The sequence below is a fragment of the Aedes aegypti genome, chromosome 2 (genome assembly GCF_002204515.2).
Source record: "Aedes aegypti strain LVP_AGWG chromosome 2, AaegL5.0 Primary Assembly, whole genome shotgun sequence".
In the NCBI taxonomy this organism is placed as follows: domain Eukaryota; kingdom Metazoa; phylum Arthropoda; class Insecta; order Diptera; family Culicidae; genus Aedes; species Aedes aegypti.
The window spans coordinates 111,872,591-111,897,405 of NC_035108.1; the positions used below are offsets into that span (position 1 = coordinate 111,872,591).

The following is a 24,815-nucleotide window of genomic DNA, read 5'->3' on the forward strand; positions in this document are numbered from 1 at the left end:
TGCGACGCTTATACATATGTGTAAAGTTTCACGTATAAGATGTCGCGAAAAGGATAAGATGTCGTTCAAAAGTGGAGGCGATATATGTACATATTTTATACGATGAAACATAACATGCAGTATGAGTGTGTAGATTTTCTTATGAATTAGTCTGTACTCTTATGCGACTAAATTTATGGTAACAAAGTTTATTTGACAGCTGCTACGACTTGATCCGACTTACTTTGTAAAAGTATACGGGACGAAACTGAATGTACGTATGAACTCCTAAAATAGCGTTTTATGCGAGGAAACTCATCAATCGAACGATTTGATCCAATATGTAGTGCGGAAGGGATGAGTTTGTACAAATAAACGACTTTGTTCGCATACTGCTATGCGACTTCTGGTTGTCTGGGACAGCCATAACAAAATAATTTTATAAATTGTGCAAAATTCCATCAGAGGTTATAATTAATTCTAAAGCAATCACATTCTAAACGTGTGCCCTGGAGATAATCGACCACTACTCACAATCTTTATAAATATTTTATTCATGTTTGATAATCGCCATCTGGTAGGGTAAGAGGGTGGTAGGTCATTTGGCATAAAGTCGTTTGGCATAAAGTCGTGTGGCATAATGATCGTTTGGCATAATGGTCGTTTGGCATAATGAGTCTGAACCCAAGAATTTCTTTAGATGACATTCGTTTTTACGTTTCTATTGAATCTTTCTGATGATAACAGGCATGTTGTGGAGTAAATTGATACAAATTGTCACTTTATTCAACAATCATATGCTCTTGAATAAACTAAAAAACTAAAACTATTTTATTATTTATTTAGAAATTACCATCCTTTCAAATATTTAGTTCCGCTATTGGAATAAATTTATACACTGAAGATTTTGATATACAGTACTGACCCGATTTGGTCAGTTTTTTGACCCGATTTTGTCAGCCTATTTTAAATTTGGCAAAAAAATGTTTTTGTCATGTTTTACCACAATTACATTAAAATTGATGATGATGTTTGATGTCATGCACGCATGGGCGTGCCAGAAGGGGCAATGGCAATGCCTTTTATTAAGTGTTAAAAATCGATTTTACCAATATAAGGGAGAGGAAGCCCCTGATAATAAAAAAAACTGGCTACGCCCATGTCCATCGTCCTCTTAAAAGTATAACCATGTAATACATCAAAATTTTAAAAACAGAATCAAATTAAAATGACCCGATTTTGTCAGGTTCCCCGTTTTGTCAGCCTTAAATTCATCGAGGGGCTGACAAAATCTGGTCTTTAGTTTTACTACAAATATTTTCATTCAAAAATGTGTTGTTCATTTTAGTTATGCTGTGAGAAGTTTTTTTTGCGTTAGGGTCTTAGGCATTTTAAACGAAAAATAATCTGCTCTCGTATATAGGCTTTTATTGCATTATAGGTCTTGGGAAAAGATTTTGCAAATAAATGTTCCCTTCTTTAAACAAGTAATTTTCATCAAGTGTTACGTCCAAACTGGGACAGAGCTTGATCTGCAGCGAAATATTCTATGAGCGTTCCTTTTATTATTAACTGCGAACTTTCTTTGCCAATTTACTATTTCATAATATGCACATCGCAACAAGCTCAAAGATACTCTATGTTCTAGAATGTGGAGAAAATTATTATTCCGAATAGATCTTCAACCAGACTCGTCACGAGTTTTATTTAGTTTTGTTATCTAATGTCACTACAGTTTTTGACATTCATAACTTAAAATATCTCTGAACAACTACCACGCTTATTGAGAACCTACGAAAAATTGTTGCTATGGGCTCGGTGATGTTGATCTCGGTAAAAACTTCGAAAATGCCTATATCCATTCTAAGTCAATCATTATGCCAAACGGGCATTATGACAAACGACCATTATGCCAAACGACCATTATGCCAAACGAATTTATGCCAAACGGCTTTATGCCAAACGACCTTATGCCAAACGACTTTATGCCAAACGGGGTACAATCGGGTAAGAGTGCCATTTTTTAACCTATCAAGTTTTCTGACATTAGGATACACAGCGCAACAAAAATGACATTTTTGCGTGTCTCAAGGATCAAATTATGTGTCTCTTGTAGGCTTGGGGTTGCTGAATCTGATGCCGTTCTCAGAAATTTCCCAGCACGTCACAATTGTTAGCTACAGGTTGCCAAAGTTGTATAAAACATTGGTTTTATTGATGTTTACCTAAAATTTAAAGTATATTTTATTAAACTTTTTTGTGGTCTTATCCACCAAGCATGCAAAAAAGGACTCAAACTTTCGTTTTAGATATATTTTGGTTGAAGTTTTACGATTAAATTTAGATTAAACCCATCTTTTTCAACATGCTTGCAGTCTCCATAGAAAATTCTTCGTTTCTCTTATATGGCAAAATACAAAACTTTTCTAACCCAGCAAAATATAACTTTTCCGCATCAAAAATATTATAAACTTTGATGATAAGTATTGTTATACACATAAAGTTTGCATTCTGTGGCAAATTAAGCAAATGAATTGCCTTACAAGCTGGCAAACTTGCATGCAAGTTGGCTGATATAGTCAATTTTTGCATTTTCAACAACCAATATCTCAAAATCTGGACGTGCTATGATATTTCTGTAAACGGCAATGGATTCAGCAACCCTTAATTAAGTAAATAGAGGTATTTTGATGCTGGAGACAAAAACGTGTTCCGCAGTGATATATACCCACTTTGTATGAAAGTTCCAAAATTTACACGTAATTCTTGTTGCTCTAAAATTAGTGCTTTTCCCCTACTAGCTTACTCAAACATGGCTTTTGATATCTCGCATAATTTAGAATAATGTCAAGAGAGCCAAGCTAAGCGTGATAAGCCTTTAAAAAAATTCAGATGACTTATACAAAAGAGTGACAAACGGTAAGGTTGGAATAAAGCATGATATAATTTGTGTACCATAACTTACGACAAGTTTTACCGTAAGCATTTGGTTAAGACTTTTTCCAGGAATCATAGACCAATTCAAGTCCCAAGTAATCACATGCCTGTAGATGAACCTGCCTACGGCAGAAAATCCCTTCAATAAAAAAGTAATTCAATTCAAATTCGTAATCACATGCAAAATTAGTTACTTTTGTTCAACAATGTTCATGAGCTGTCAGTCAATAATGCATGAATTCAACATTGTATAGTCACATTACTGATGCACTCACTGCGGAACAAGTTTTTGTGGCAAGCACTAATACACCGCTATTAACTCAATTTGAGATCACTGAGTCTATTTATCGTTAAGATATTGACTGTTGAAAAGAACCTTATTTGACGATTTGAATCAACTTGCATGCAGTATGGGCTTAGCTTACTGCAGAGATCAGTTTTTAGGTGTCAAAGAACATGAATAAATAAATTTTGTAAGATTGTCGTTTTTAAGGTGAAACAGTTTGGAATCATCTTCTAAGATTGCACTAAAACTTCAAATGCCAAAATCTTACGAAGAAAGTATCCCACGGCATTGCACGTTTTATTTTGGCTTTGTGCACTAGTAGAAAGCTTAAAATAAGAAGATCAGGAACGTTTGCCAACTATTTCTCCAGTGTTGTGCCTTTGAAAACGTGAGTAGGGGGAGAAGTCCGCCATTGTGCCGGCCATCTTTGGATTCCGAGATGTTTCACCTTAATAAACGAGAGTTCTGACCAATAAGTGATTGGTAGGTAACGATTGCCGATATCTAAAAATAACATCTCTCTCGTTTTGATGTATACATGTACACGACGATCTCATACATCCGAAGGAAGTTTAGACTGCGAAATGATGATTCCTTGTGCTTTGGGGTAATCGAGTTCAGTTCGCCTTCGAGCGTCGGGGTCTCTCAAGGGGCTCCGCTGCATGTAGGTTGAAGCGCCCATCTAGCGAAACAAGAGTTTTTGAGTAATTTTATGCTTTTAGTACCAGGACGTGACAAGATATCGAAAACTTCAAAAAACATCATATTGTAATTTTTGGATTTTTTGGAGACAACCGATTCGAATGATTTTTTTATTATCTGACATTTTATAACCCTCATTTTATATTTTTGGTAGATTAACTAAAAACAAAATGGCGATCAAAAAAATTGTATATGGGAAATGTCGGTCCCCAAGGAATACCGGAATATCTTCAAAACCAGATGTTCAATGATGAATGCTGACACAGAATCCAAAAAAAGAGTTTTTAGAGAACTTGTGAAAAAATTGTGTAAAAATATTGAGAACCAAAAAAGTTATCGCGATTTGAATATTGTTTTGTGATGAAAAAATGAAGCTGCCGGTAGAGGGTTTAAAAATCCTACAACATTTGTAGAATGTACCTTGAGGATTTTTTTTTTGTATGAACTGTAGACATCTTCGGAAGATCTGCTAAAGTGCCTGCTGGAGAAAACGATGGAGGAATTGGTATAAAAATTACTGGAGGAAGTTCTGGGATAGTATTTCGGAAAATTTTCAAAGTACTGGATGTAGTTGCGTTGAAATTGTTGGAATGAATTCCTTTAAACCTTCCATTCCCATGGTAGTTGATTATGAAATGATTACTAAAATATAGTTACATTCTCATCAGCTTTATCTAATAATTTCCTAACTGTTTCAATAGTAAATCTATTGATAAAAAATAATTTATTAAAAAATCTGGAAGAATTGCTAGAAAAGTTTGTGGAAAATCTGTAGAGGAATTTCATAGTATTGCAGGAAAAATCTCTAGATGAAATCACTAGAAGAATTCTTGAAGCTTTTCTCCGAGAATTAAAAAAAACTATCCTGGGATAATCGCGTAAGAGTATCTGACGTTCCATTAGAGCCTTTAGAATTATGAACCAGAATTCAATGCAAGGAGAAACAGAAAAATAGTTACTTCTGAGACCATTTTGGTTAAAAAGCAGAGTTTATAGACCTTGCATTGAAAACAGACTTTTTAAAGACATTTAGACAATTTTTACATCAAGATATAACAAAGTTTCTAAAAACAGATCTCAGCCCTTTTTGCATGACGATCAAAACTCTTTTAGACTCGCCAATGACCACTTTCCCCTATTTCGGTTTGCATCATCGATACGAGAGAGGCTCCCGCTCAATTGAGCTTTTTCGAGGGCGCTGCTGATGTAGCAATTAAGCAATTAAGGATAGATGAGCAGCAATAAATATGGTTACGAGGGGCAGATTCGATGGCACTGAACTCCACTGCAAAAGCAAATTTAATTCTATCAGAAAAAAAAACTGTGAGCCAGTGCGTAGTGCTTCATTCAGTTGATTTATGAATGGAAACCTGAATTCATTCGCCGATCGTGAAGAAGCATTCTTGCATTTCCATACAGGTTTAAGGTGATACCTACAAAGTGATTCATCAATAAATTGTAACATGTGTTTTATGAACACTTTAATAGTTATTAAATGGAAGCTATCTTTTGTGAAACCTTTCACTACACTACACTACACTCGGATAAGGTTTCATGTATTCACTGAATGGATAATGTTGAAAATAGCATCGAAATAAGCAATTAGCGACAAATTTTACGTTGCTGCACGTAAGCATCGAAGCAGCCTCTAACCCTGGGCAGAAGACTAGTTTTGCTCAAACAAATGATCGATGATTCCACTTTTTATGTTTCAAACCGTTTCATAGTCGCTATTTATGGTAGCCCAATTTTTGTCTTAATATCTTCGGGAACGTCCATAGATTACGTCACATGATTGAAGGGAAATTAACACTTTCACTTTTCTCACTTGTTTTTTTTTTGTGATGATATACATCACAAAGCTATGTCAACAGAAGAAAACGGTGACGGCAAGGAATCATCGAAAATTATGAATTTTCCCTTGACGTAATTGATGAACATTCCCCATGTTTGGCCATGCTATTTTTTTTATTTTGTTCATTTGCGCTTGATTATCATCATTTTGAGCCGGAAATAATTGCGGTTTGATTTCAGGCTAGCAGAGCTTATTGGTGATTTTGTTTGTGATCGGCTTTACGATCGGTGCGACTCCCAGCAGGTCATGAAAATCTCCCGGTTTTGAACTGTGGTAACGGTTTATGGAGCAATCTTTTAAGCTTATTTCAGCGGACATCGATCTGCGTGTATTATAGTCGGATCGAAGTAGTCTGAGTAGGGGGGCATGGGGCAAGTGTGCCACCAGCACCCAGTGCAGGAGCGCCACCTCTGTTAATGTTTTGAACAGTGAATCAAATTGTCATCAAAAAAGACGAAAAACAAACAACAAAGCAGGCTCGCTCACAACCGTTTGTTACAACTGTTGCGGATAAGGACACAATCAAAAGCAAAATTGTCATGACAAGCACAGAGCGCAACATTGTTGCAACCCTTTCAACTCGCAATTAATCAGTTATTTTAAACCAAAATCAAATTTGTTTTATGGAAGCTGTTTGATAATGTGTCTACCCAGGTAACCAACAAGCACTGACATAAGCCGTGCAACAGACTGCTTACAGTATTTAACCTGCTTGCTGCTTTATAGGACCAGTTTGATTGCTTAGCGGTCTTAAATCAGCAGAACAAATTGCAATATAAAATCTATGTGTTATTAATAAGCATTTCAACTGCGTGGGCAACTTTCGTTTCTAAGCAATCCAAATGTTGTTTCATTGCTACCTTAATGCAATGAAAAAGTAGTACAGGTTATGTGTTACTGATTTGCAGGCTTCCGAATTCTCACTCACTCTCACGATAATGGATTTATCCCTCACAGCAATTTTCAGCGATTAGCTGCCTTGCGATTTTATCCGTCCGCAAAACAAAGCGAAAATAGATAATTGCACATTTCCGCAGCTGTGAGAAGTTTGTTTTCTCTTTCTCCGATCCATGGAGAACTTTTCCTGTATGCATCGACACAAGCAGTAGTTGCTTTTATACACCAAATTAATCACTCCTTTCGTCAAATTGGTGTGGTAGCATGGTCAGCGTGCACGCATTGCGGTTGTTTTTAGCAATGTTCTAGGTTCGAATCCCGTCGCTGGCACTAATTTTTGTTTATCCACATAGTGATAATTCTCGGGAGCAGTTGGTGAGCAAAAATATGATGGAGTGAAAAATAGATTATCCCCGGAGTGGAGTGATTTTCGGTTATCCACCATCGTAGCTCCAGGGAAAATTAGTGTGAACGATAAAAGATGTTCACGTGAGGAAGCGAAAAAAGCATTCTCCTTACGTGCGAAAAATCGTTGATTTCGCATCATTGATACGAAAATTCAGAACCCTGACTGATTTGACATATCCTGTTGTCTCTCTCATACTCTCGTGCTACGATTTTAGCATCTAAAGGCATTGATTGAGGAATACGGGAATTTTTTCACAAACATAGTTGCCGCGAGAGCAAATCAATTATTTGTATGCTTCGGCAATGAAATGTTATAGTTATTAACAAAATGTTAATTTAAGCTCAATAATAATAGTAGTTTTACCAAATTAGATGATAGTGTCTTCTTACACAGAACACCTAGATTTTAGAAATAAATGTAATGTTTGGAATGATACCAATAAAGGAATAACAAAACGTGTTTCAATAATTGTTTCAGGGAACCTAAAATTTCGTTAAATTCTGTTACGGTTCAATATTCGTGATCAAACGTCAACTTCCCACCGCAAAATCGCTAGTGTTTGGAGGTGATGTTAACCTCCAAATTGCGAAATCATCACCTCCAAGTTAGTTCTAATACCCTCCGTTGTATGAATTATGGTGGCGCGTCGATCGTCGCAAGTTTCTCGTTAAACAGTCAATGGAATAATGGAATATGTAATAATCTTGATACCAGTACACAATTCAATTACACTTGTTGCAACGTCTAAACTGAACGAATAGATATATCGCCTCTATAATTGCCTCTACCCTTCAACAGGTGTCGTTCTTTTGAAATCCAAAGAATAAAGCCCTCAAGCAGGGGGACCGTTAATGTCAGACAGCTAGTGCGCCGTCTTTGGTCGTCTATTTCCATTTAGACACGGCTCCGGCAATGCGGTGATGCAAACGTAAATACACTCTTTTCGTCGGCTTTCTTTGTGCTAGTTCTTTACCGGCTTTGCCACAAAAAAATCTCGAAACATATCCCATCATCTCAATCACATTAACATGCACGAGATAAAGAGTAGACATCTGAGGGCCTGCCCTGGTTCGGGCTGGTGGGGATCAGTCTCATCCCGAAACAGGTTTACCCCTTCCACCAGCGATCACAAGTCATTAACACGCATGTGATCGCTTTCGCTCCATTTTTATCGGTTTCTTCATAAGCTCACGGACGGGATGAATTTGATTTGCATTTTGTTCCAACCTATGGTTTGGCGTCCCGTTGTACTTAAGTTTTAACGTTTGCAACGACAATCTCTGGGAGATCTTTTATGATCTAGGTCTAAGCCTCATGATTCTTACAGAAAAATCAATAAATTTTTGTATACTTTTTATTCACATTTCTTTGCAAGCATCGAATGCAAGATATATATGACAAACATGACGAAAGACAAAACGTTAAAAGGAAAGAATGTCGAAAGACAAAAAATCGAAAGGGCAAAACGTTGAACAGGTGAAAAATAAGAGCCAAAAAATCTAAACTCTTTTGTTGAATAGAGGGAAATTTCCCAATACGCAATAATTTCAGATCGTTTATTATTTCAATCTTCTGTTGGTAAGTCAGAAAACAAGTGAATGGAAGAGTTTTTTAGAGAAATTTTGATGGAAAATGAATATGTGATCAAACGTTCTGTACCTAGATCATAAAATGATTTCACATTCTCATTCATGTCTTCAGCCATGTTCGAAATATTGAGAGCCCTTTTTTAAAATAACTCTCCTCGCACTGTACTACAGTATGATTAAAAAAAAACAAAAATAGTCATTTCATATGGAAATTAAAACGAAACATAAATGTTATTCATTATTCGTATTGTTAAACATATTTAGACTCTGTATTTCACTTTGGCGATGGACTTTCGTGCCTGTTGTTCAATATTGCGATAGAAGGTGTTATGCGGAGAGCCGGGGTACGATTTTAACGAGATCCAGTCAATTTGTATGCTTCGCGGATGATATGGACATTGTCAGCCGAACATTTGTAAAGGTGGCACACCTGTACACTAGCGTTGGGCGATTTTGAATCGATGTTTCGAAAATCGATGTTTGCTTTCCGATTAATCGATTTTTTGAATCGATGTTTGAAGCACCTAAAATCGGATGAATCGATTTTCTTCATTCGATTCTTTGATTTGATTTATTTTGTTGAAATCGTTGAATATTTTTTAATAAGTTTGTGAAAAAAAATTATTTTGAATTAATCTTGAAGTAGTAAATGTGGTCGATTGATTTTCGAAACTGATTTAATTGAAAGATGTTGAAATCGATTGCAAATGCATTTGGTCCCATTTCAAGCTTCATAAAGGTCAGTTTTCATCCGATTCGAATCGATTCGGAAACATTGATTCAAAGGATTCGATTAAATCGGTGAATCGATTCGGCAGTTCAAATGTGAATCGATTCAGTAACATCGATGTTCTGAACAAATTTGCCCAACGCTACTGTACACCCGCCTGAAACGCGAGGCAGCAAAAGTTGGACTGATGGTGAATGCGACCAAGACAAAGTACATGCTAGCTGGTGGGGCTGAGCGCGATAGGGCTCGCCTAGGTAGCAGTGTTACGATAGACGGGGATACGTTCGAGGTGGTCAACGGGTTCATCTACCTTGGATCCTTGCTGACGGCTGACAATAACGTTAGCCGTGAAATACGGAGGCGCATCATCAGTGGAAGTCGGGCCTACTATGGCCTCCAGAAAAAGCTGCAGTCATAAAAGATTCATGCCCGTACCAAATGTACCATGTACAAAACATTCATAAGACCGGTAGTCCTCTACGGGCATGAAACGTGGACGATGCTCGAGGAGGATCTGCAAGCACTTGGAGTCTTTGAACGTCGAATGCTTAGGACGATCTTCAGCGCTGCAAAGATGGTGTTCGCTTCGGATCCGGTTGGTACAAGAAGACAATTTTCGCAATTTTATGGACCATAGATGGTCGGTGTTCAGACAGACTGGACCAAGTGCTTTTTTAATGATTTCTGAAAAACGTACCCCAAAAATTCAAAATGTCAAAATTTTTGCATTGTTTGCTGTAAAAATGGAACATAGCTATTTGGTAATACATCTGTATAAAAAAAGGATTGAAAAAATCAGAACTGATGCCGTCCTTAACATATCTCTAGAACGTAAAAATATCGTCTAGTCTGGTCTGTCTGGACACCTACCAGATGATTTTAAATTTCCTAATTTTATCTTCAAAGGATGTAAAAAAAAAATAAAATTTGATCAAATTTCTTGAAGTTATCATAATTTAGGGTCGATATGACCCAAAAAACTATGATAATATTTTTATCCGAGTTACTCTACAAAACCAGTTCACAAGATATTTGAAAATGTTTATGTGTAAATGGAAACACTCGCGAAAACACATCAACGTGTAACAATAACTCAAAAATCGGATCTCTGACATTGAGATATTTGGACCACCTGATTCCCATACTTGGCGGATTATTTCAACCACGTTGTATCACATATCTAAGTTGATATTGTTTCCCATCCCGTTTTCGTTCATTGTTGCCAATAGATTTATTGAGAGAAGCATTAGATCCTTCGACCTTGACGCTTACTCCTGCGGGGACGGAAGATGAGGGCAGGATCAAACTTGTCGCGCGTCGTTCGCCAAGTGAAATCAAAAAGCGCCGCAGGTCGTTGGTATTGCTTGATCTATAAATCGCGTCGCTTGCTCTTGCATGGGCGAGTGGTGAACAATTGTTCGGCGCACAATGCGATTAACGAATTATATCATGAATCCGGTTAAGCGTGATGGTATCATGGATTGCATCACCAAAAATTGGTGACTCCCAGATCTGTACCTTGCCCCACTAACCCAATATCCTTTCCATAACAACTGTGGAGATGCTGAGGTATACTCGGTAACGGTTGTATAACTAACATTCCTTCCCCTCTCCGATGACCGTAAGGACGTGGCCGGCGCCGTTATTGACTTTTAAATTTTGAGCTTTCGGTTTGTGCACATGAGAATGGTTAGCTTATCCCAAGCCCCACTCTCTCCATAAATCTATGTGCAACTTCGATGGTCTGGTTAATTACGGATTAGCAATTTTTAAAGCATAAGCTTGGCAAGGGTTCAAGAGAAACGCACTCAATTTCTTTTATTCCTTTATTAGACTTACTGGGTGTGGTTTGGGTGTGTCGATGCGGCTGGTCGGAGCACGTAGGATATGTTCGTTAGAATTCAATGAAGATCTCCCCTTGATCACCCTTTGAAATTATTAATATTCTTATCGATTTCACAAAAAATCTCATTGAAAACTAGACAATATTTACCGACATTCAAAAGGTTTATATTGAAGCTTAACTTTGAAATTCCAACGGAAATCGAAATCTACATCTAGATTCTACAGAAATACCGTCTCAAAGATACCCACATAATAGGGTCCTAAAGCCCTGTCCCAATTTTGGTGCCAAACGCTTAAGTTTAGGTCAAAAACATATGTTTACTCAATTTTCTAATGTTCTCCGATGGTTTAAGTCCAAAAACATTTTTTAAGTTTTTTTTATTAATTTTGTCACACCCCTTGGCTTAAACTCAAATTTTGGGTGTATTTTATTTCCGTGGCTCCTCCTAAATGTCAGATAGGAACAACCCCAGTGTAAACCCTAAAACCCCTGTGGTGTTTTTGTCAACTAAGCGAACGTCAAACATGATCAAAAGTGTCAACGTTCATTTATGGACCCAATTTTGAAATTAAAGTTTAAACATGATATAGCCTTTATTTGAGCGGGAAAAATTGCTAAAGTAGTTGCAGTAACATGCTCTTTCGTGTTATTAAGTAAAAACAAGATTTCATTAATAATTTTAGGACCCAATTCCAAGAGATTAATAACCGGAATCCCATTCCGACCCCAATTCTAGAGTTTTTACCAGATTTCTAATATCTCCGCAATATTTCTAGATTGGCTTTTAAAATTCCAGAATTATCATTAAAAATCCGACATCCCTATCGGAATCCCAAAGTTCCTACAGGAATTACGGAATTCCAAAGGAAATCTGATAATCTGAGATGTCAGAATTTACACGTAAAATTCAGTATTACATTATACATATCTGAATTCTTACCGACATCGCAAAATTCCTAGAAAATAACATAATTATCGTAATGCCAGAACTCACACGGATATTACAAATTGCTACAGCCGGTAATCTTACCAGAATCTCAGAATTGGCGGGCAAAATTTTTCGTAACCTCAGAATTCCTAAGCAAAACTCAAAATACCTTCCGAAATATCAAAACTCATATCGTTTTCCCATGAGTTTTACTCAAAACTAAATTATTCCATGCAATTCCGCAATCTCAAAGCATGTGTAGCAACCTCTGAAGCTAACTACCAGTAGCTTTGTAGTAAATGCTACCTTTATTCATAGCAACGCGTTGTTTGTAGTATGTTCGAAAAGTGTAGAAAGGAAAATGACACAAACATGTTCCACATGTAGCGTTTACTACCGAGAATGTAGTAAACTCAACTTTACTACATTTTATTCATACCGCCCAATGTACTTAGTTTTTCATAAGGTTGTACACAATGTGCGCTAGTATCACCCATGCTAGTCTAGATCTATAATACGATGGTATCAATTTAATATTTCAGATACATATCATTAAAACAAACTAACAGTAGAGCCAAGTTTATTCAGCTATTCATGCATTTGTTGTCCATAACAACGCATTTGGTGTTTAAAAATACAAACGATGCTAGAGATATAAGTCGATGCATTACTTAGATGAAATCTCGACTAATGTTCATCCCTGCAAATCACGAGTCTTTAAAGCAATGTATAAACTTCCTTAAATATCGTATATATTATTATTTTTGCCAGCTGATCAAAATGATGCGTTGCATGTAGAGTTTATTCATCTTTAATTTATACAGTACCATAGACATTACATTTATAAATTAAAACCACTATGAAAGATTGATAAAATCAAATACATGCAAGTTATCTAATCTACAGTTCTACGATAAATTATGCAATAATAATACTACCACAGACAAACGGACGTGACAATTAGAGCTAAACTCGATCAATATCATAGTCACGATGACATGTACGCCCAATGCTAAAACTAACGTGTTTGGCCGACGGGCCAACAGATGACATGATTTTGTTATTGAAACAAATGCCAAATACTCTATGAAGAAGCAATCATGTTTTTCAAATGGTGACGACAACGATAATTATTTCGTCATATACGGGTCTGATGTCACGATCAATCACTTTGTTTGAGACTGCCTAGGATACGAAATTAACTGTTTAAATTAGTCAATCTTAGCCAATATTAATTCATTATTTGACCTTTAGATTTTAAATTCCACTTGTCAAATATATAAGCACTTTTTCCTTGCTTATAGGTTTTGTTGAATAGTGTTATTCGTACAATGCTATTTCTTTATCTTCAATGCTTTGCATTGCAAATCTTCAACATGTTGCAATCAAAAAGCAATTAAATGTTTATTTTCTGTCATACCTAACTGACAAAATCAGTTTAATGCACTTCAGTGCTTCGAAATTAATGAGTAGTAGGGTGCCGGTGCCAATAGCGGATTACCTAAGCAAAAAATATCATGACATAGTAACGAAAATTTCTAAAAGAGATCTTTTGGCATAAATTGACAGATTTAAACTTCTACTATAAGGAAAAGTATAGAAAGAGTGATAACACTATTTTTTGAGCATAAAGCGGCTTGAGCCACTATTAATATACGTGTTCCAGTAGTTGCGCTAGTGCAATTAAAGCATATTGATGGTCGCTAATTTATTTTCGATACAGTCCTTACCACATGGTTAGTATTTGCTAGTGGTAAGAATGAGTAAAACATCAACGCCCATAGTAGGGGAAGAGCACTAATTTTCAACCCATCCATACAATTTCGGCCTACTTTGTCCGAAAATCCGAAAATCGGCACAAAATTTCTCCAAACCCAAAGGTATTTATCTTCTATGGCCGACGGAGCAAATCCCTGGAGGAGTTTTAAAACGAATCCATGAAATCTTTAGATAAATCCCAGGATGAATAATACGGTCCAAAACTTTGTGATAAAATCTTGTTTTTATTGAATAACACGAAGGAGCGTGTTCTTGCAGCTACTTTGACAATTTTTCCGACTCAAAAACGGTTATATTATATTCAAACTTTATTTTTATCGTGGGCCTCATGGTCGTACGGTTAGTATCGTCATCCATATATACGCATCATGTCATGGGATGTGGGATCGATTCCCGCTACAGCCTTTGATTGTTTCTCGGTTGTGCCACTGGAGCATGCTTGTCCGTCGTCTAATGTTAAGTTACAGTCCGTGCAGGTCAATGGCTGAAGACGGTGCCCGTGTCGTTGAGGTGAACAGTTTGGAATCAACTTCTAAGATTGCACTAAAACTTCAAAGGCATAAATCTCGCGAAAAAAAGTATGTAACAACAGTGCACTTTTTATTTTGGCTTTGCCACTAGCATTAAGCTTAAAATGAGAAGATCAGAAACGTTTTCAAACTATTTCTCCAGTTTTGTGCCTTTGAAAGCGTGAGTAGGGTCACAAGTCGGCGATTGTGCCGGCCATTTTTGGATTCTGAGATGTTTCACCTTAAGAATGGGTCCAAATTTGAACCTTGACACTAATGATCATGTTTGACGTTTATTTAGTCTACAAAAACGCTACAGGGGTTTTCATTTTTAACACTAGAGTTCTTCTCAACTGACGTTACGGAAGGTAAACGGAAAACAAAATACACCCAAAATTTGAATTTAAAGGGGGGGGGGGGGTTGGATTTGATGTTGTCAAAAACCGGAAAAATGTTTAATAGGACTTAAACAAACGAGAAACATTTAAAAATTGAGTAAACATGATCTTAATCTTAATATACCCATCAACGCTTTACAAATTTTCAAAACCAGTTTTCTTGCTCAAAGTTGAAGCAATGCTCATGAAAATCTATCATTGCATTCCACTTGCTACCTGTAATGCGATGATATAGTTGATTGAGGATTGCTTTAATTTTGAAAAAATTGGTTTTTGATTTTTGATGATTGCTAATGATTGAATGATGGATTCTTGAGCCTTAAACGCATAAACTTCCGGTTCGAAGGACCAAAATGTAGGATACCTGAACCGATGGGTACTTCGCTCCTGCTGGTGTTGAATAATTAGCACCTCAACATTACTCGCTACCTCCAATGCTCTTCGGTACACCAACCGACGGTGTTCCAACCGACGGTTCTACAACTGGCGACAATTCATGTGGGTCTTCATTTGGCAATACAAAAGTCAATTTTTTGACGGAAACACTGGCTTCAAACACTACATTTATTGCTTATGAATCTAACAAGTAATCTTAAAAACTAACAGATTAAAAAACCCGATTGCTCTCGACTGTCTTCGACTTTGCTAATGGTACTAAACTGACCTTCTCGTTCGGTTCGGGCAAATTCGCTCAATTTGTTTCCATCTCCCATCGATGATGTAAAAATGAGAAATCCTACGTAGTCTACACTGCGAATTGTGTCGGTCTGCCGTCTGTCTCATCATAGTCCATCAACCACCTTTGTAACGGTCAATTTAAATATATGGTAGGTGGCTCCGCAGTGCTTGCGTCGTTTTTGTTCGTATTTGACGTTCACACACTACCGCCATCTGTTGGTCCGTCGGCCAAACACACGGATTTTAGCATTGGGCGTACATGTCCTCGTGACTATGATTTGGATCGTGATTTGTTCCAAGTGTTACGTCTGATTGTCAGTGCTCAAGCGTTGGGTAATACAATTAGGGACAAGATTTTAGAGCCCTTCTTTTGGAGGAAATGCTGGAAATATCTCAGGCAGGATAACTGCTGCTTATCATTTCTGGAAACTCCTGGACGAATTCCTGAAGGAATCTCAGGTGGAGTTTTTGGAAGAACTCATGTCAGAATCCTTGAAGGAATTTGGATGCACTTAGCGTTCAGTGCGATTGGTAACGATTGGCTCAGGACAGAATCCCAGTACAGAATAATTATTCATTCAGCGTAGATTCAACGTAACTAATTGTAACCAATCGAGTATCGAGTAATTAAATTATCTATCTATCTATATAAATAAAAATGGAATGGTGTTTGTATGTCACGAAATGGGTAGAGAACGATCCAATGGATTGTCACAACTCTTTCACTGTTGCATTAGCCAAGGGTTCCGACGTGTTCGTGCGTAGAAAAAGTTTAGGTAAGTCTTCGGAATAGTCTTAGAAACGGGAGGAAATAATGTGCCATTTTGTTTGGGAGATTGTATGACATTTTTCAACAGCCTACTTGATGGCAAGACGAAGTTTGCCGGGACCACTAGTTTCCAATAACATTTTAGTAGATTTGTACGGAAAGATTCAGTAAAACTTCCCAAATTCATTCTTGATCAATTCAACGAATCAAGAACACAACAAACATAAGGTAGGGCAAATTTAGCGAAAGAAGAAAAAAAAAATTAAGCAAAGTAAGTCTTAAGTAGCTTAACGATTGAATTTTACTACTATTATTCAATTGCTTGTATATTAGAGTTATGCAAATTTTGAAATTTTGGTTCCCCTATGCCTCAACGACTTATTTACCATAAAATGGCATCCTCCCAAAGTTTGAAATTAATCGGTAGAAATTTGACTGTGCACAGGCCATTTGAAATTTATATGGAAATTACTATGGAAAACGCCATCCGTTTGTGTTCAGCCCTCTGCCTCTGCGTCATAATGTTTTACGGAAAAGTGAACACATTCTTCTCATGTGAAATCCTTTCAGCTACAACTTTGCCGAAGACCACATTTTGATTGGACGTCAGGAAAAATTGCTAGGGTAAGTGTTCCCTTAGTTGTGGGTGTTCCTATAGTTGCGGTCTGGGAGGGAGAAACCAATACAAAATTTCTGTACGTCATAGTGAGCCGGGATTCCGCTGTCACGAAATGTCACTGTGAGCCCAGATCTCAAACATTGGACTAACATGGAAAAAGCGCGTAACTGATAAAAACACATTTTCGCATTTCATCAAAAGTGACAAAAATTGAATGAAAATCAATTCATGCACATAATGCAAGTAATGTCACGTGAGCACCTTTCAACTGATTGAATATAAAGCATTGGAAAACGCATCGTTTTACTTTTTCCAATGAAAATTAATATTTGGTGCATATAGAAAACTGTGGTCCTTTTTCCATGTTTGTCAGGAAAGATCGAAAGTACACAACAAAAGAAAACTAGCGGTTTTCCCCAAGCCTTCCTTGATTGTTGTTGGCAAGCTGGAGTTATCTTGCAGTTCAAACAAACGTTGTTCTATATTTCGTGGGTAGTATCGGTGCCTCCCTCCCAGGTTGCGGTAATGTCGTTTTCACTGATTTTATTACATTAGCAACAGAACCGACACTGCCAATCTTCGTATTGGCTTGTTGATACACGGAATAGTTAAAAAGAGCATCCAAATTGCTTTAAAACTGATGAAATATCACTAAAATTGCTAAAACTTTTCTTGCTTGTACCAATTGTTGCGGTAAAGTGTTCCTATAGTGGAGGATCCCATAAGAAAACCACGGATACCGCAACTATAGGAACACAAATTAAAAATATACCGCAACTAAAGGAACAGTGTACCAATAGTGGAGGTATTATTTTTCACTGACATGCCGTGGATTACTACGATGAAATCATTTTTTTTTTTCATTAAGTCAATGGTCGTTAGTTCCCGTTACAACATTAACATATGCATTAAATGCGCTACTTGAATTAAGGCGATTATATGAAGTTCAATCGTGCTTAGTACCTCCACTATTGGTGCATATACCCTATTCATAATCATAAGCTGGGTATGCATTTTGCATGCTGAAACAACTGCCCGGCAGGCAACTGTGGTGCTCCAATAGAATTATTAGTAGTAGAACGCTAATGGCGTAGTTGTCACAAAACTGATTTCAATTTTTATTACCTTAAATTATGGTTTTTCATTGTTTATTCTATACCATGATGTTGTTTTGGATCTTAAAATTAATCTGACACTTTTAGGCCTGGTACTCACGCTGCCAGTTCGTGGCAAACTAATGTTGGTAACATGAACAGCAGCGACATTAGCATTCTTAGGTTAATGCTTCTACTGGTGCTTCTGGTGGGTAGAATAGATCAAAGTAATCCAGGCTACTATGTTCTATAGCAAAAAAGCAGTGTTACTCTGAAAGTAATTAAATGATCATCGCAGCATGGTTTAGACTTTGTTATCAATAATAACAAATCCACTTTTCCATAGATTATTATTTGGAGCTGTTAGAGGACTGAACACAAAAGCTTTGTCTTTTTCATAGTTATTTCCATATAAACTTCAAATGCGGTGTGCACAACCAAATTTCATCCAAATCACTTCAAATTTTGGGAGACTGATTTTTATCATAATTGACACCGTTTAAGCATGGGGGAGAAAAAAATACAAAATTTGCATCAGTCTATTGTATATCCCATATTCATTTATTAGTGCGAAATATGTCAACACGCACTACCTCCACTAAGGGAGCGTTTACCCTATGACATGTTCTTATGAAATATATACAAATTCACAACTTGGTTTAGAACAAACTGTATTTTTTTATTAATTTAAAATTATATGTTTGATGTTTACTTGGGTCAAGGGTGAAAAACAGATTCAATTTTTAATCATCAGTGCCTAACGAAATTTTTAATGGTATTTGTGGAAAAATACAAAGTTTGTGTTGTAAAAATACAAAGTTGAAAAGGTAAGCTAAATTCCAATAAAAAAAAAAGTATGATCACAAACATAACATGAAGGGAATGGCTACTGAATAGCGAACGAAGAAAAAAAAAACTGCGAAAAGTCATGCAATGGTGCGGACAGCATGAATTAATTTGCGAATTAAATGAACGTTATTCGCAGATGGTTACGCACATATGTTGCCCCCCTTCCCATCAGACGATTATAGTTATGCTCTGTCAGTCAATGTCAGTCCATTCCCTGAATCATCAATGCTGGTGGCCGCTTCTTCATGAAGATGGCTTTTGTGGGTGCAGTGCGGGTCACCGCCACCCGGTGGTGCTGCCGTTTTTCTGCAACAGTTTCATTAGAAGACTGCCCGGATAAAAAAATTCGAATACCTTGTTCCATAACTTTTTTTTTCTTTATTAACGTGAATTTTAACACATATGGCTAGTTCTTCACTCATTGTTCCATAACTGAATAAACCATTATTGTACAATACTACGTATTTTTTTTCAAATCTATGTATTATAAAAAAAAATATTTGTATTGTTATTATACTTAACAATCCGCACTAATACTTCATATACCATACTGGCGATATAGTATAATGTAATTGTTATGTTTACAATATACTATATTGCATTGTTAATGTTTTTCTATCAGGCTATGCAACTGACGGCAGACGACTGTCGGGAAAGAGTTTTCTCTAATTTGCGGTCTTTGACAAAAGAACGACTCTCTGGCAGAAGGAATGGTAATACTCGTTGCGTGACGAATGATTACCATTATCGCGGTAAATTGCTGTGAAGGGCCCGAAGAACATTGTTCTCGGAAAATCGGCGCTGTGGAGTGACTCCAAGGAATGATAATGCCCCATTATGTCGCTCTAATGGTTCGAAACGCGAGCAGAATAACTCCGACAGCAGCCAACTGTAGACGGTTGACTGGTGGGGATTATGGTTGCTAATTGGGCGGCAATTAGAAGATAATTTTTCGTCGCCACTAGTGCCACATAGATTAGATCTCAGGTGCTGAAGATTTTGCCGGGCGCACGTCGTTAGGAGAATGAATATCATGGTATTTACTGGACATACCAAATGATAGCGGAAATCATACACTTTCCTTCAGGATGTTTCACAAACTCTAGGCAAAATATGCTCTAAGTGAAATGGGATTCCATCCAAAGTTCATCTATAGTGTATTTCACTCAAACATTCTGAGTGTGGTCTTTTGACTTCGTTGCATGCTTCTGTGGAGTAAGCGACGGAATCAAGATCAATCGTGTTCGGTTCGCATTGTTCAAGTGCGTAAAGATGTTCAATCGAGGATGGATTACCAACTGGTGAGCTCGTTTCATGCTTATGATAACACATTGTTATCGTGGAAACTTTACGTTTATGTAATTTTCAAACAAATTATGGATAGTTCGTTAGTTTAAGTGTCGATAAAACCATTATATAAAAATTACATTTGAATAGTTCGACATTATTAATGTTCACGTACTTTTGTAATCTTCTAACAATCTCTATCAAAATATTATCACCACGAGACAAAAATGCAGAACTAGTTTTAAGTAATCCTTCATCATTATGTTGATTACCCTCCCCGTGGTGATTATAAAGATGCAGAGGTATTCTCGGTCTCTAGAAGCAACAAACACACACAAACGATCCATTCACAAAATTTCATTGTGCTGGGTGGGTGCTTTTTTTCAATATTGATCCATATTGAGCTAGTTTGAGATAAAGCCATCTTCAGCAGAGTTATAAATCGTACAAAAATTATGTCACATGCCATCCGATTTGTAACACTGTTGAAGATGGTCTAAGTCTTGTTTGATACTACACTAGCAGTATTTTTATTCAAAATATTTCCCCATCCAAAGATGCGGTAAGTTTCTTTGATATTTTTAAATTTATATATAGATTACACATTTATATTGATGTTGATGAAAAGTGTGCAATAAAATCTTTGGCATTCAAAACCATAAAATGACACTAGTATATATTCATAAACTCAGCACCTTTCAAACCACTTCTCGCTCAACGACATACAAGCTCGTCTACTTAACTCAGGCCTCCGAAAACCTTGTATAAGCCAAAACGACAACAACACACGCATTGCATGCCTACATGCACAACTCGCCCCGGATCGGTCGCTTTGGGTCAAGCCGACATCTTCCAGCCTTCCGTCTGGCCGGTTGACGAAGATGATGGCCGATTTCTCTCTGTGTCTTTATTCTACTCTGAACCGAACTTCGGTCAGCCCGACTTCGATACCTGCATTCTGCAGCCAACAGCATAAAGCATAGATTTTGAACAGAAGACCTTTTTCTGGGGTCCTCGGACGACGTGATGAAGATCGACGGTTTTCATCATTCGTTTTGTATCGATTGGACACTTTTCTTTGACTGCCACAGTGTTTCATGAGGCGTCAATTCGTGATCGAAATTGTTTTGCGTCTGTAAGTAAACTTAGTTTAAGATATTTGATGTTTTTGGAGAAGTTTTACGGGATGAATGTGAGGTCCTTATAGGGTGTCCCAGAAAGTATGGACACAACTTTTATATCTAGAACCACAATACAGTCATCTCTCCATAACACGATATTGAAGGGACCATCGAGTTGGGGAGGTATCGAGTTACATAACACAAAACCAGTGCAAATGTGATCCAAGGGACCATCAAGGTAGCCATGAAAACCAACTTTTCCTATAGTTCTCTAACTCGATATCGAGATACGGAATATCGAGTAAGGGAGAAATGACTGTATTTTTTCAGACAATTTTTTTTTAATTTTATTTGTTTTTTTTTTTTGGGCGTTTTAAATGCTGCCTGTGTAAATTTTGTTTGAATAAATAAATTTTTACATTATTTTTTTTTGATTTTAGAAAATAAATTCTTATATAGCTAGCACAGACCCTACTTTTGTGTTTTGTTGGAACTTATTTCTGTTTGCATTTGAAGTGCAAATCTCATTTAACTGGGCTTCAAATGCGAAAAAAACAAACTTATCAAAGGATACTAAGCAACCATGATCCATATCACAGCCAACCTAGCAAAGAAAATTAATCTTTGACTTAGCCTTCCTTGTCAAAAATCTTACCGCGTTTGGTGTTCCCGCATTTGATATTTGCATTTCAAATGCACACAGCAATAACTAATCATAAATGATTATTTCAAAATCCATCGATATGGTGAGTTCAAGTAGATTTTTTGATTATTTTTTTTGGCTTTGCTAGAAAACATTTGACAAAATGGTGAAATTCTAAAAAATCGCTAGTTTTTCTCTTCACAAACGATAACTTCACGAAATCATAGTACAGTCACCTCTCCCTTACTCAATATTGAAGGGACCATCGAGTTAGGGAGGCATCGAGTTACAGAACACAAAACCAGTGCAACTGCGATCCAAGGGACCATCGAGTTAGCCATGAAAACCAACTTTTACTATGGTTCTCTAACTCGATATCGAGATACGGAATATCGAGTAAAGGAGAGTTAACTGTATTTTCAATATAAATGTTATTTCATTTCAAATTTACATAGTAAATACATTTACTTATGTCAACACAAATTTTAGATTTCTACATGTTTTATTGGATATACATAGATTTGGTTTTGACCCTTTCAAAAATCGACCACGGCTGAAATCGGATTTTTAATTTCTATTCACATTTCATATACTTGAGTTTATAATTTCCAATAAAATAATCGATAATCTGTTCATTTATCTAATCGGCAGTGATAAATATATTTTTCAGATTTTTATTGTAAAAAAAAGTATTGTAAAGTACTTTATGACCCAGCATAAATTTCGTGTAACAAAGTCGCTCAGAAATAACGCGATTTGTGCAAAACTGATAAGAAAAGTTTCCAAAAATGTAACCCCACCAACAAACAGGTGCCGAAAAAATGCTCAAAATTCAAAATCTACTCTTAATAAGTAAAAATATAATGTGTGTGAAAATCAGACTTTTATCTGCATTAGTCTCGAAATGGTAGTATGGTAAAGTCGTGCTCATACTTTCTGGGACATCCTATATTCTCGAGAAAGTATTATTTTGAGATTATTCCCCTCAGATGTGAGATAGATTTTCATTGTTTTACAAAATTTAAAACCAGCTATGCAGAACCATTCTACGGGGGGTGGGGGTGCAGACCATGGCCTAACAAAAAAAAATTTTTTTGGCAAATAGTGGACCCAAATTCTATACAGCCGTGATGTACAGACCTTTTCAAGGCTGCGACCCCCTTGAAGTTCTACATTCTTCAATCATTCCGCGAAACCCTAAAGTGGATGTTCTCGAAAGGTGTGGAAGCCTTACATAGATTTCATTATGAATAAGCATAAGCATGAGCATTGATGGTAGTACCATTCGTAGTTGCTACTCCGTATTTGACCGGAATAATCAAAATTGGACAGGAAACCAACAGATGCAGATTGAGAGTAGCGTACCATCCTCAATGTACAATCTGGAGAACTCCAAGCTTAGTAATGTCAATAACGGCGCCAGCCACGTTCTTACGGTCAACGGGGAAGGGAAGGATTGTTAATGTGACGTGCATTGTTACTAGAGACCGAGATCACCTCTTCATCTCCATGGATTACACAGGAAGGAGTTTTGTTAGTGGGAGGGTTCAAAAGCTACATGATCAGGATTCACCTTGGTAAGTGATGTAATTTATGTAGCCTCAATTTAGAAAGTTATCTGTTAGTGCGTCGATATTTTCTATGTCGAGCTATTGATAGGTTATATTTTTGGAAATTGCGAAAAATAAATAAAAGACTACCGTTTTGACTCATATTCCGAACACTTAAGGCCAACAGTGACTTCAAATGCATCTGATTGGCAAAAATTTCCTGATATTTTAGTGAATTTTAATTTCTTCGCAAAGCCTAACTGTTAGCTGTTGAGTGTACCAATAATAATGTTGATTTAATTAGTTCTAGTATTGTTTTTACGTAAATGTATGGAACAACATTTTGATTCAAATGCCGAACACTGTGTTTATTCTGTCTCATATTCCGAACACCTTGATTCAAATTCCGAACAGCACGAATAAATCCGAATCAAATGAACAATTTCGCAAATAAATTAATCTGAGCTTATTCTACTGGTCTCAAACTCGAGAGCCATCACTACTCCCTCGGTAAAAATTACATTACAAACGGTACGCAATTTTTTTATAAAACAGGAATGAGGGCTTATGCCGATACTTATAGTGACGAACCATCCATAGTTTTTTAACGACTAAATAAATATAGGGTAAGGGGTTGTAAAATGAACACCTTAAGGATATCATCTTGTTTCTGATAGAAAAACGAAGAATTTGTATAGCTCTATCGCACAACATCAAATATAGGGTTGTTATCTATAGCAGCAACACAAATTAAGACTAAAATAGCTAAATTTTCACATTTTTTTATCGCTAGCAAAACCGATACAAATGTTCATTTTACCTGCACTATGTGGGTAAACTGAACAGCTGTTCGTGGTAAAATGATCATCATGCAAAAAACGTGAGCAAAACAAATATTTCTGAAAATTTTCATTGAATTGTAAATTCGGACAATCATTAAAACAATGCAATTCGCCGATGTTGGATTTTTCTCGGAATCCATGCGAGATACACCATTTTGGAAATAGGGCGCGTTAGAGCGCAGTCGGTCACGATTCGAATGCACCACTTGTGAAGTTAGGCATTAGGTTTTGAAAATCTAAAAACTATTCTGAATCAATAAATCAACGTGCAAATGTTTAGGTTCACCCCTTAGTATCGTGCAAAAGTTTGGAATCGCCTGATTCGTACGCAAATCCTTTTTGTCGATATATCTGCCATTTTTCAAACTATTTCAATAGTTCATAGCTTTTTCAAACGCAAATAATGGCGCGTACATATATTTTTCGAAGAAAACGACATGCGCTATTTTTGGTGGGTGGATCGCCACTAGTTTAGTCGATTTGCCAAATTTCAGCTTTTTATTTTATCAAAAAGTCATA

At 36.7% G+C, this 24,815-nt stretch overlaps 1 protein-coding gene across 6 annotated transcripts in view; it reads right to left on the reverse strand.

Moving 5' to 3' along the window:
• Positions 1–24,815, reverse strand: part of LOC5564953 — a 92,829-nt gene that overhangs the window by 49,726 nt on the left and 18,288 nt on the right. The window lies entirely within an intron of this gene.